The sequence below is a fragment of the Notamacropus eugenii genome, chromosome 7 (genome assembly GCF_028372415.1).
Source record: "Notamacropus eugenii isolate mMacEug1 chromosome 7, mMacEug1.pri_v2, whole genome shotgun sequence".
Lineage (NCBI taxonomy): Eukaryota > Metazoa > Chordata > Mammalia > Diprotodontia > Macropodidae > Notamacropus > Notamacropus eugenii.
The window spans coordinates 127086701-127099640 of NC_092878.1; positions in this window are offsets into that span (position 1 = coordinate 127086701).

Consider the following 12940-nt stretch of genomic DNA (forward strand, 5'->3'; position numbering starts at 1 on the left):
CCTGTAACCATTTCTTCTCTCAGTCAATGGATTAATTAATAGTAAATCTACTGTCATCTGGGTGACAGTGACACTGTTTTTACCCTCAGAGAGCCTAGGAATTCCTTTTCAGAGTAACATTTCATGAGCAAATTGCAATTCTACCATCAGGTCATTTTAAAATATTACTCAAATTTGGTGATACATTTAATTTGTAGAGAAGCAATATGATACTGTGGTTAGAGAGCAAGTTTTGGAGTCAGGAAGAACAAAACCCTGCCTCTAATAAATATTCTCTATGGGAACCTGTGGGCAAGTCACTTGATCTCTCAGTTTCTTAAGACTCTCCAGTTTCAGAAAAAAGGCAATCTGCTTTGTTAGTAGCCCCCTTACTAAAGGAGTTTCCTAAATCAGTGAAATCGCAGGTCTGCTCAAAAGAAATATTTGTTTTAAACTTTTAGATGAAAAGTTTATTTGTATGTTGCATTTGACTCAAAGAGCCATTTCCAGTGGCTTATCCTCATTGGTGGAGATTGATTGCTCAGTGCTCAATGCTTGCAAAAGAACTTGAGAGAAGAGAGATGCTAGTCTTCTGGCTTTTGACTTTGAGAGGGAAGACACAGTTTCAGACTCTCCCCATGTCCCTGAAGGGAAAGACTGTGGAAAGAAGCATACATGTAGAGGAGTCTGTAACTTCCATCATGTCCTTACTCCTATCTTAATACATTAGGAACTTAGGGGAATTTTGCATTTGAAAGCTTACTCTCTGTCTCTCTCTGTCTCTCTGTCTCTCTGTCTCTCTCTCTCTCTCTCTCTCTCTCTCTGTCTCTCTCTCTGTCTCTCTCTCTCTCTCTCTCTCTTTTCCCCTTTCTTAATGTTCATTATCTCCTTGTGCATTATCTGGTATATATTCTCATATGTATACTTTCTGAATTTTGTTTTGGTATTGATTTGGATAAATTACTTTATTTGCTATTTACTATGTATGTTCATTGTGAAATGGCAGTTAAGCCTAGGAGTATTTATTCCTTCCCCATTTAAGGATAGTAATCAAGAACTCAGCTCAGACATATTTTTTCTCCTTGACCAGAAATAATCAAGGCAGCATACAGAAATAATTCCATCCTGGTACACAGTTTCTCTGAGGAGAGCAGGGTGCCCAATTTCTGACCCCAACATCCTTCCTCCCCTGATGGCAACAGTCAGCCTCCCTTGGAGGACATTGTGAGAAAAGATTCTAGACATATCTGTCCTTGACTTTCTGTGAGCATCTAGACTGGGGGTGGGGGTGGGGTTGCAGCCTCAGGGTCACATATGGCCCTCTAGGTACTTGAGGGTGGCCCTTTGACTGAATCCAAAACTTCACAGAACAAATCCCCTTAATAAAAAAGGATTTGTCTGATAAAACTTGCACTTAGTCAAAATGCCACCCCCAAGGACCTAGAAGTTCACATGTGGTCTTGAGATCATGGTTTCCCCACCCCTAATCTAGATGCATGTGGACATAATGTACAAGGACAACACAGCAAAATGCACTTCTCACATCCCCTACACACACAACATAGATCAGATTCCCTTCTCAGTTCTAGAGACCAAAAGATGAAAAAGATTTCTGTCTTAAGTATGAATTGAGAGGTGAGGAACCCACAGATGCTAAATGTTACAAACCTTGTCATACATGGTTGCTGTGTCTATGGTACTTAACTATGTTTCTTTGTTACATGGGAGGGTTCAACAAGAGGAAGACGGTTTTTATTGGAAAATGACTGTGGTATAAAAACATAGTAATACAACTTGAAAAATAGTTCAGACCAACAAATATGATAGGATTTGTACTGAATACATATACAGACATGTACATATAATCTATACATATCTATATATATACATATACATGTGTATTTGGATTTAAATGTGTGTATAGATAGATAGATATGCACCTATATCTATATATACATACACATATATAAATCCAAATACACATGCATATATATAGATATATGTATACACACACACACACACACACACACACAGACATATATATATATATGGAGATGGGTATATCTACATGTTTATCTATATATACACATAGGCATATACAAAAAAAGCTAAAGACATAGTTAATACTTCCTTCAATATAGACAATATTTGTCTCACACAAAATATTCATACAAATATAAAAAGAAAACTTCTACCAATCTCAACAACTTTAGATGTTTTAATAAAACTTAACGTTAATTGAATTTGACCACAAGAGAAACATATACGTGCCCAAGGTACAAGTAGGGATTAGCAATAGCAAATTTTGAATCCATTTGGTCTCTACTCCAATGTTCTTTCCAATATATCTATTCTTTCCTGGTTTTGTCATGACTGGACAATTTTCCCTCATCTGTTCTCACCCAGTTTGTGAGTAAAAATAGTTGTCTTAGAAAGATTATAATATTGACATCCATATTTATCCAAGACTACCTCATGGATTCCTCATGGCTAATGATAGAAGATGCAAATGCTCAGTGGAAGTAGTTAGTAAATGGACTTATTTATACTAAAGTTTAACCAGTTAACCAAGCAATTAATGACACACCACTGATGTCATCTCTCTTCCAGTTTTAATGGAAGGGGAATAAAAAGAAAAGGAGTATCCTAACTTATTGAAGCAAGAAGAGATATTACCATTGGAATAGTGAAAACCAAGACTGCAAATATAGATGACAAATATCAAATACTCCTAATTGTACCAGATCGGCTTGGTTTACCTACATTTGTGTATTAGAAAAAACTATTAGTGTTTATTTGGTGAGGGTGTGAGGGTTTTTCAACCCTCCCTTTCCCTGATTATTTTTTAGACTCAGATTTTCCTTTAGATCATTGCAAGGTCCCTCCTCTAAATTTATTGATGCCTCAAAGAAATCTATCTTGAAAACTAAATCCAGTTGTAACTCATCTCACCTGCCTTAATATAAACATTTAAATTCTTTTATACGTATGTGGCTTCCCTTATGGGTGAGAAAAATATGGGTGTTAGAAGTTCCTCTTTGCTTGTTAAGATAGAAATGCCCCAGAATTTCCTTCATTGATTCCTAAGGAAATTAACATTTCTCCTGGGTAAATGGTGACTGGACACAAGCCTGCTCCCCAGTCCTATGATGAGAGAGTTGAAGTAATATTGGGAGCAAGACAGATGGCAAGGGTGAAGAATACTGCTGAGAATAAGACAGGGAAGAACTTTGGGGGAGGGCATCAGCTTGGCCAGATGGGCAATGATGTCATGGAAACCATCCGAACCAGTGTCCAGGAGGCTCAGATTCTAGGACACCAAGGCAAAGACTGTGTGACTGGGATATACAGAGACCACATGCAGCAGACGCTGAGCTGTTAGAACCATTCAGTCATCTAAGAACAACATGGTCATTCTTCACTTTCTATCTTGTTTTTTTTTTCCTTCTTTCTTCCTTCTGGGGAGAAAGATGCACCTGTAACACAGTCTCTATTTCTTAAAAAACGTGTGTTTGCTTCCCATCTTTCTTTTGTTTAAAATTTCATTTTGTTTAAGCATTTCTCCTCAGTTGCACTGCTTAGCTAAGTATTTCATTCCTCAAGTACAGACGTAGACAGGAAGTAGTAGTGAAATGAGACAGAGAGAAAGACAGAGAGAGAATGAAAGAGACTGACAGAGATAGTGGGGCAGAGACAGTGAGTGAGAAAGACAAACAGATGGAGAGAGACAGTGAGAGAAAGACATAGACAAAGATTAAGAAACAGGGACAGACAGAGACAGAGAGTGAGAGACAGAGATAGACAGATAGAGGGAGAAAGAGACATAGAGAATTTGAGAGACAGACAGATAGAGCCAGAGCCAGACAGAGAAAAAGGAGATGGGAAAGACAGAGAGAGAGAGAGAGAGAGAGAGAGAATGAGAAAGAGAGAGATAGAGTGAGAGAAATAGATAGAGAGAGAAAGAGGGAAGAGAGAGAGAGAGAGAGAGAGAGAGAGAGAGAGAGAGAGAGAGAGAGAGAGAGAGAGAGGTATGATAAGCATGATATGAAAAAAAATTGTAAGAGAAAATCCTGACTGAGAGCTCAGGCTAAACAAGAGACTTATTGATCCATTTGTTTTAATTTTCCAGAGGAGGGAGTAAAAAAAGAAGAAAAAAATGTGAATCAGGATTGTTTTAGGCAATAAGTTGGCAGCCTTTTTTTTTTTGGGTGGGGGGAGAAGCTAGAACTAGTATGAAGTATTACACTATGGACATTTCTTCTCCCCATCGTTTTCCTGAGGTAGGTTTGAAAGGAAAGCCATCTCTCAGAGGGTAAGAGCTTAGGGAATGCTAGAGAGGAAGTCACACAGAGAAGAAGAGTAAAAGAAGTGGTTGGAAAGGTTTGATCTGAGGCTGGGGAAAGGGAGAAAAATATTGTAACCCCTCCCCTACTCATGCTATACATCTAAACATAAAGTGAAAGCATGCAAGGAATCAACCAATAAACCACCTTTGTACATTTTCTTCCTTACGAGACTCATAGATATGGATTTCTAAATACATTCAAGCAATGAGAAGACAAATATTATGAAGACGTAGAATAGTTATTGTTCCTGAAAACATGCTATTAGAGTAATCCGAATCATCTGCAATTTCTCATATATTTACAACTACAACAGTTCGCATTTGTTTACTGCTTGAAGGAGTGCAAAAATGCTTTATTTCATTTTATCATCTTAACAATCCTATCATCACATTTTACTGATTAGGACCATGAAACAGAGAGGATAAGTGACTTAGAAAGGGTCACATAGCTAGTTCTTCCTGATCCTACATCCAGCTTTCTATCTACTATGCCATCTAACCTAGCTCTGAACACAATGATATAGCTTCTCTAATGAATTTTGTCACTTGCAAAAAAAGAAAAAAAGTAGGAAAATAATCAAGGTTTAAGATGAAGAAAAAGTGAAAGAAATAATCCAAATTACTAAATATACTTCACAGGGACATTTTTGGAAACATTCACATTGAATAATTTGGAACCTGAAAGAGATTTTTGTGGCTAAGATTTTGAAAATAGCAAAAATGAATATATTTTCTACTGCTAAGAAGTTATGTGAGGAATTTAAGGCTTTTTAAAATTCTGAAATGGTAATGATTGTTTGTGCGACTATGAGAAAGTCACATGAACTCTCTGGGTCTTAGTTTCCTCATCTTAAAATGAGGTCAACGGCCAGCCCTAGAGGAACTACAGTCTTGCTACCAGCTCTGTCTGTGGTACAATGATGCTATTTTAATTTTTTTTCAGAGATGGAAAACAGTTTTCCTTTTCTTCAGAAAATAGGCTTAGATCTGAATGTTATATTATATTACATATCAGAAAATGGATGAATAAATAATTTAAATATTAAAAGTCATACCAGACAAAAATAGTTGATAATGAAAGATTACGTTTCACAATAGTGAGTTAGGAAAAATATATGGAATGTAATTTATATTTAAAAAGCAATGTCAATTATATTAAATTTAAAAGCATTTTCAGGAAAAAAAATTCACTCAAGTAAGAAAACATATATGTTTTCTGGGGGAAGGGTCTGTTCATTAGCTGTCCTTTATATCCAAAATCTAAAAGCCACTTCTAATGGACAAGTAGTCACAAAATATGAATAGTTTTGAAAAGAAGAAACACAAGGAATCCACAATTATATGAAATGTGGTTTAAATCACTGAGGTAAATACAAATTAAAATATGTAATGTCTCATACCCAGCAAATTAATAATGAAGATATAAGATGGAAAAAAGTTAATGCTTGAGGCACTGTGGGAAGACAGATTCACTAATTCATAGCTGGTGAAATTATTAATTTGGCCAACTATTCTGAAAAATAATTTGGAATTGTAAGAGAAGAGTCACTAAAATGTTCTTACTATTAATCCAGTAACCCCATTGATGACTTTATGTCCCCAAGGAGTTCAATGACTGAAAGATCCCATAGATGCCAAAACATTCTCTGAACTGTGGCAGCATAAATACACAGCCAGAATGACCTGATTTTGCATCTTTTCTGTTTACCTTAGCTCAGCAGTGGATTAACTTCTCCAAAAAAGATTTCACAAATCTAGAAAGATACTATGCTCTGCAATGACATGAATCGACCTAGAAAAAGAGTGATCAACATGTAATCTACACTTTGTAGCAATATTTTGGACTCTAAAGAGAAAAAAATGACAGGAAAGTCCTGCTGTTTCAGAATTGTAAGTTGACTTAGCCATATCTGTTATCTGCATATATATTTCAAGTTTCTTCCTATTTTACCAACCCCTACCCTTAAACTCTATATGTTCATGTGAGAATGTACACCAGATTTGGAGTGGAAATGCTTTGGTACTACACTTCATGATATACCCTCATTAAAGAACTGAAGATTCAAAGGAACCACACTGATGGGGGCTCAGGAGCCATAATTTTAAAAACTTCCACCCTTCATGGTTACTCTGAGAGCCCTGAGAAATGAAATATAATGAAAGCTTTTTAAAAGCAGTAATTCTTACATAACTATGAATGAAAAAATGGCTTTCTACTGGAATCAAATTCTAATGCCAGTTCTAATGCAATAAATGAATATAATTAATACAAAACAATGACAGAACATGAAATTTGAGTGAGTGTACTTATAGACAACTCATTAGAGTGCCACCTCTTCTATAAAGCCTTCCATGATTAATTCCTAGATGGAAATTATCCTTCTCTATGAATTACTATAGCATTTACTGTTCAAAGAACTCATTTGATGCTCTTTACTTACTGCATCATGTTGTCATTATTTGAGAGGAAATGAAATATAACAGAAAAATTCCCAAACATCTGTGTATATATGTATGTATGTATATGTTTGTGTGTGTAGTCACTTAGGTGACATGGAAGACATGTTTTAGACCTTGATCCAAGAAGACTTGACATCAGATCTTGTACTAGATGGTAACTACTTATAATACCATTGGCAAATCACATAATCTCTGACTGCTTTAATTTCCTCATCTGTATATATATATATATGCATATATATGTATATATATGCATATATATGTATATATACATACATACTTATAAATATGTGTGTGCATGTATGTGTCTATGTGTGTGTATATATACACACACCTACCTCCAGGATTGTTATGAGGATAAAATGAGATAATATTGGCAAAGTGCTTTGCAAACCTTATTTTGCTCTATAAATATCAGTTGTCATCCTTATTATTAAAGTTCCAGGTAATAGGGACACAATTTCAGCCTCAAATATTTTACATTCTATTCAGGAGTCATCAAAAGGTAGACATTTACATCAATAAGTGAAATACAAGGCAGGAAGAGATGAAAACAAAGGAGAGAAGACACAAAGTGTCCAGAAAATTTGAGGAGGAAAAAAACATTATTTAGGATAGCTAAAGCAACACAGAGAAAGTACCATCTGATCTGAGGGTTAAATGAAAAAAAGATTCAGAAAGAAATTTTCTGGATCTAGAGGAAAATTGCTGTGAATGCATGGAGGTAAGAAAAGACATGTCTAGTTCATGGAACACCTAGTCATCTACATTGGTTGAAACAGACAGCATGTGAAGGGAAATGTATAGAATTAATCTGCAATGGTTGGTTGGCAACAGATTATGGAGTCCATAAATGTAACACGATGGAGTGCATATTTTGTTCTACAAGCAACAGGAAGCTTTCACAATTTGTAAGCCAGGAAATGATGTGGTAAGAACTGTGTATTGGGGAATTTTCTTCTATTAGATTTATAAGGGATAATTTGGAGAACAAACTGATTGAAGAAAGTAGGCAAGCTGGAAGCCCATGGTTATATACAAAGGGAAATGTAAGGAGGACCGAAAAAAAAATGTAATGTCAGTATGAATGGAGGGAAGGAGATATATACATGAGATATTATGGAGAGAGAATGAACAAAAGGCATCACTGGTTGGATACGCAGAGGCATGGGGAAGAAGATGGGAAAAGTCCAAAATGCCTCCATAGTATTAACCATGAGAAGATGATAGTGCTATCCACAAAGATGGAGAAGATGAGAGGATGAGTATATTTTGGTGCAAGATATTAAATTCCTTCTTGGACATGTTGATGTGATCTCCATCCAAAATTGCAAGTGGAAATATCCAGCAGGCATTGAATGATGTATGCTTAGAATTCAGGAGAGAGACTAGATCTGGATATGCAGAATTCGAAGTCATCTGCCAAAAAGTGATGATTGAATATAATGGAACAGCTGATTGAACTTCTTGAAAGAGAAGACAAGGGCCTAGGAAATAGTTGGGGGGGAGTGGAGTGGAGGCATAGTACCTGTGATTTGAGCAAAATCCCAAGGTCCTATTCCATGGTGTTTAGGTTAGTTTTTCATGAAAAGCGAATGAACTGTCCTCAAGATTTAATTGACTTCCTGAACACCTGAGGAAAATAAAGCCACAAGCAGCTCCAGCTTGGCCCCAATGCAACACAGAGGCATTGGAGTTGCAATACACAGCTGAATCAATGTGATCTCCTTACTGAATATCCTAGCTGAATTTGCTTCCCCTGGTATATCTAATTGCATCCCCTTCCCTTAATTTTCAAATCATCTAAAAGTCACCATATTAAACCTGAGGTATGAGATCAGCTCTAGCCTTTGACAACACTCATGCATAAAACCATGGAATGCATGCCAAACCTCAGTTTCTTTTTCAGGACAAAAGAGATAATGCAACTTGTACTAAGAACCTCTGTAGGCAATATATAAATGTGAACTATATAAGTGAAGGACTTCATCCATGGACACATGTCACTATAGGATTGAGTTTATCAGTATTATTGAATTATCTGATGGGTTCTTATGACTAAACATGGTCTCCGGAGCCTCTGTTTAAAGAGGGGTTCAGTGCAATTTTTTCCATTTTCTCTTGAGCTTTTGGACTTCTCTCGAACTGTCTAGCACTCCTGGCACTGGGAACCTCTTTCCTAACCCACACTCCTTTTCAGCTTTGTTTTATGTATTGTCTTCCTCAAGTAGATTGTAAGAACCCTGAGGGGAGAGACTTTGCTTTTATTTGAACTTATAAACTCTGTACTTAGTTCATTAATAAATGTTTCTTGACTGAGGATTTATAGGAAGACAAGAACATGAATAACATAAAATTATGAGATAACTTAGAGATGAGATCTTCACTTATGGAAGATGTCTACACAAATGAAATCATTAATCCATCCAGATATTCCAATGGATTTGCGATCTTATTAATATGCATATTCTCTTCAATGATAAAGATTGCAAACTGCTTGTCCTATGCCATCCTATTCTGTGTCCTCACATAAATTTACTAAAGGGGGTCAACCTATTTTACTGCCAGTCTTTCTCAACTACTCATGACTTTGCATGTGTGCCACTGGAGCATACTGGCTGCCCTTTGGTTCTCCCTCACTGTTGCCATGGAATGGCTATTTTACCAAAGTATAAATGAGGCTGTAAGTTTCATGAAGATAATGACCACTTTTCTTCTTCTACCACCAATGCTACGTAGCACAATGCCTTGCCTATAGTAAGTATTCAATAAATATGAATTGCTGGGCTGTTTAGTTGAAAGAAAATATTTCCTTGTTGAGAAAGCTCATTTGATTTTTAGCTATTTTTAATAAATATTTTATCTCCTCTTATTTCTTTCCTTTTCCCTCATTAAAAACAAAAAGGGAAAGCAGAAACCATAAAGCAAAAATTCCAACAAACCAAATTCTCATGTCTGCCATGACCAAAAATGTGTGTGACCAATTCTGCATACTTAATCTCTGACCTGTCTGTCAGGAGTTGTATAATATTCTCTGGGCCAATGGTTTATCACAGTGGTGATCAGAGTTCTTCAGAATTATTTGTTTTTAACAAACTTGACATTTGAACATTTTGTTCTCTTATATCCATCCACTTTATTCTGCATCAGTTTACGATGCTTTTGGCAGGTCATTCTGAAATTATCTCCTTTGTCACTTCTTACATCTGATAGATTCATTTGAATTAGTCTCTGCCAATCTTAAATTCCATTGTGCCTATTGAAAGGCCCTGTGCCTATCACCCAGATGTGATTAACAATATATAAGCCCTATAAAATGTTTGAGCCCAAAAGAAGAAAAGATGAGACCATACCTTCTACCCTTCACAATTACCCATGGTGCCTTGTGCAATCATTTGTTGAACTACAATGAGTTGATTTCACTCAGATAATAATGATGACTGATAATGATGACGATGACGATGACGATGACGATGACGATGATGATGATGATGTGAAAGCTCAAGTTGCTGTGAAGGCTTTAGGATCTCATTCCCAGCATTTAGAGGCAACACTGTTTTCTTTGATTTACAGAAGTTATTATTTCGTGAAGAGAAATGGGGGTGGAATAGTGGCTGCACACTGGGGCTTTTTTCTTAGAAATTTCCCTGCAAGGATTAAGTCAGGCTTACATACTTCTTAACTATGTGATAGAATGCGCTGTAGGAGAAATGAAACACACTGTGTATTACTGGAAAGCCTCCACTTGCTGCCCAGAAAGATGTAACCTAATAAAACCAGTTGATGAATAATTTGGCACCCCATCGCTTAATTGCAGTGACAGAGGAAATAGGGGGTTGGATTACTATTATTTAACATTTATTAAGCACCCACAGTGTACCAGTTTTTGGACATAATACTAAGTATATCTTCTTTACTATCAAAGTTTTATTTCCAAAGAGATGAGAGGTATGCACAAAGTCAGAAGGTTTTTCGCTTAGTTTTTTGTTTATTTTTTTTTTTGGAATCATATGAAATGCCTTCCACTACACAAGAGAATTTTTCTCTTTGCTTTGGACTTTTATTTATGTTTTGTTTGGAGTTAGTAAGAGAAGGAAGGGGTGTAAAAAGAGGGCAAAGAATGAGTAAGCTCAAAGTGGGAGGAAACAAGGTGAAGGAAAGACAGAATTGGAGATGGATTTTTTTCTTTTGCCAAAATCATTATCATCAATTAATGAAAACAAGTATTCTTTCTCAGATGTCATAGGCCCTATTTCAGGATGTGTCTGCATGTGTCTTTATGCATACAAATCAAAGGCACTTTGATCACTTCCCAAATCTGCCTTTCTCTTCTGAAACCTCTTGCTTCTGATCAAAAGCAGCTGAGCCAGCTAGTGCCATATCCCAAGAAATTGAAGAAAGTCCATTCTAAATCAATAAAGCAAAACTTTGCCTAAGGCCCAAAAGGGACAAAAAGATGTTGCAGGGGAGAAATGGGAAAGTGGGAGGAAGTGTCTAAAATCTGAACAAGTACAAGGAAGAGTCAAAAGTTTGACTTTCAGTAGTTGCATGCCTTAAGAATCTTTGAATGGTAGGTGTCTCAATACTGGTCCTTGGTTGTGAACCAGGACAAGGTCCTCTACCACACTCCAGATATGCAACCCAGGAAAAAAAGTAGACCTCTTCCGTTTGCTTCTGTTTGCATCAGATCTTTGACAAGAATCTTCTAATTATCAAACCATGCCAGTTTGAAATGGAGTTTGTCATGGCAGTTTCCCATGAATTAGTCACTAAAGCTATCAAGAGGAACACCAAGAGTCTGAAGATTTTTTTCCACTGAATGTGAAAGGCAAGGGGAACATAATTTGTTTATTATGAACATAACTATCATCCCATACCACACAACAAAGAACAGAAAAGAGAATCATATATGAAAGTAAAATCTTTCATTGGCTAGCTTATTTGGGGGAGAATATATTAAAATAGTAGTAAAACTATCCTCTTTGTATGTCTCCTTCTGAACTTTGCTTATTTTATTGTGGTTTTAAAATATTTTAGTGGCTTCTTTTCATCCCTCTTCTCTTTTCCTTTCCTCTTTCACTTCTGTCCTCTTTCCTTCCCTTCCTATCCCTCTACTCCCCTTTGCTTCTCTCCTTTCTCTTTTTCTACTTTGCATTTCTATCACCATTCAAAAGCAAGGACACTGACATACAGAGGAGGGTCTACTCTCACAAGTTCTTAGATCTGCTTTTCTAAAAGGAAAGTCAACTTTTGAGGGGTTAACAATCACTTTAATCAAGCACATGGATCATTCATGAAAAAGTCAGCACCCTGAACTTCAGAGATAATACAGAGAAATCAAAATCAACAGACATGGCTTCCAACTGTCTGATATAAGCAATACATACATCATAGATCATCAGATAGATCTAACTATCTGACCATGATATACACACAGTTGCCATAGAGGCACCAACATCTGAATTTTCAAAGCTGGGCCCCTTAATGGCTGCCAAGAGTCTCCTCTGGCCAAATAAATACTTCCAAAGAGTAAGCCCCAAAGTAAAACCTCACCTCAGAGTATTTATACACTTTTCAGAGCCTGAGGGCATCACAACCCTGGAAAACCAGTGCCTCATTAACAAAAGGTGTGGGCCTTCCTACAAATTTTCCCAGGCCTATTAACAGGTGGGGAAGATCTTTTTTAATCACATTATTCAATCAGAGGCACTTGATTATACTAAAACAATAAATGCATTATCAATGCACACTATCACCTAACTTGTTCCACCTCCAAAATAGAGTCCCTCCTCTTTAGCAGGTGCATTTAACTAAAACAAATTAATACTTCAATCTTGGAAGAAAAATACCTCATTATCCACTCAGGAGCTGATTGTAATAACCTGCAGAAAGTACACTGAGTTTTTGCTTCTTTAATTACCAAGTAATAGCTGAGGTCATCATCCTATAGTTTAGTGAACAAACATTATTAAATTTCAATTATGTGCCAAGCAACACGCCAAGGACTTGAGATATAAAAAAGGGAAAAAAGAGTTCCTGCCCTCAAGGAACTTACATTCTAACGAAGAAGTAGCAATGACTAGAGAAACAATGTTACTATTCCCCAAGTTATTGAGGAGGGTTAGTTGGTTGGTTGATTGGCTGTTGTCCTTTGTT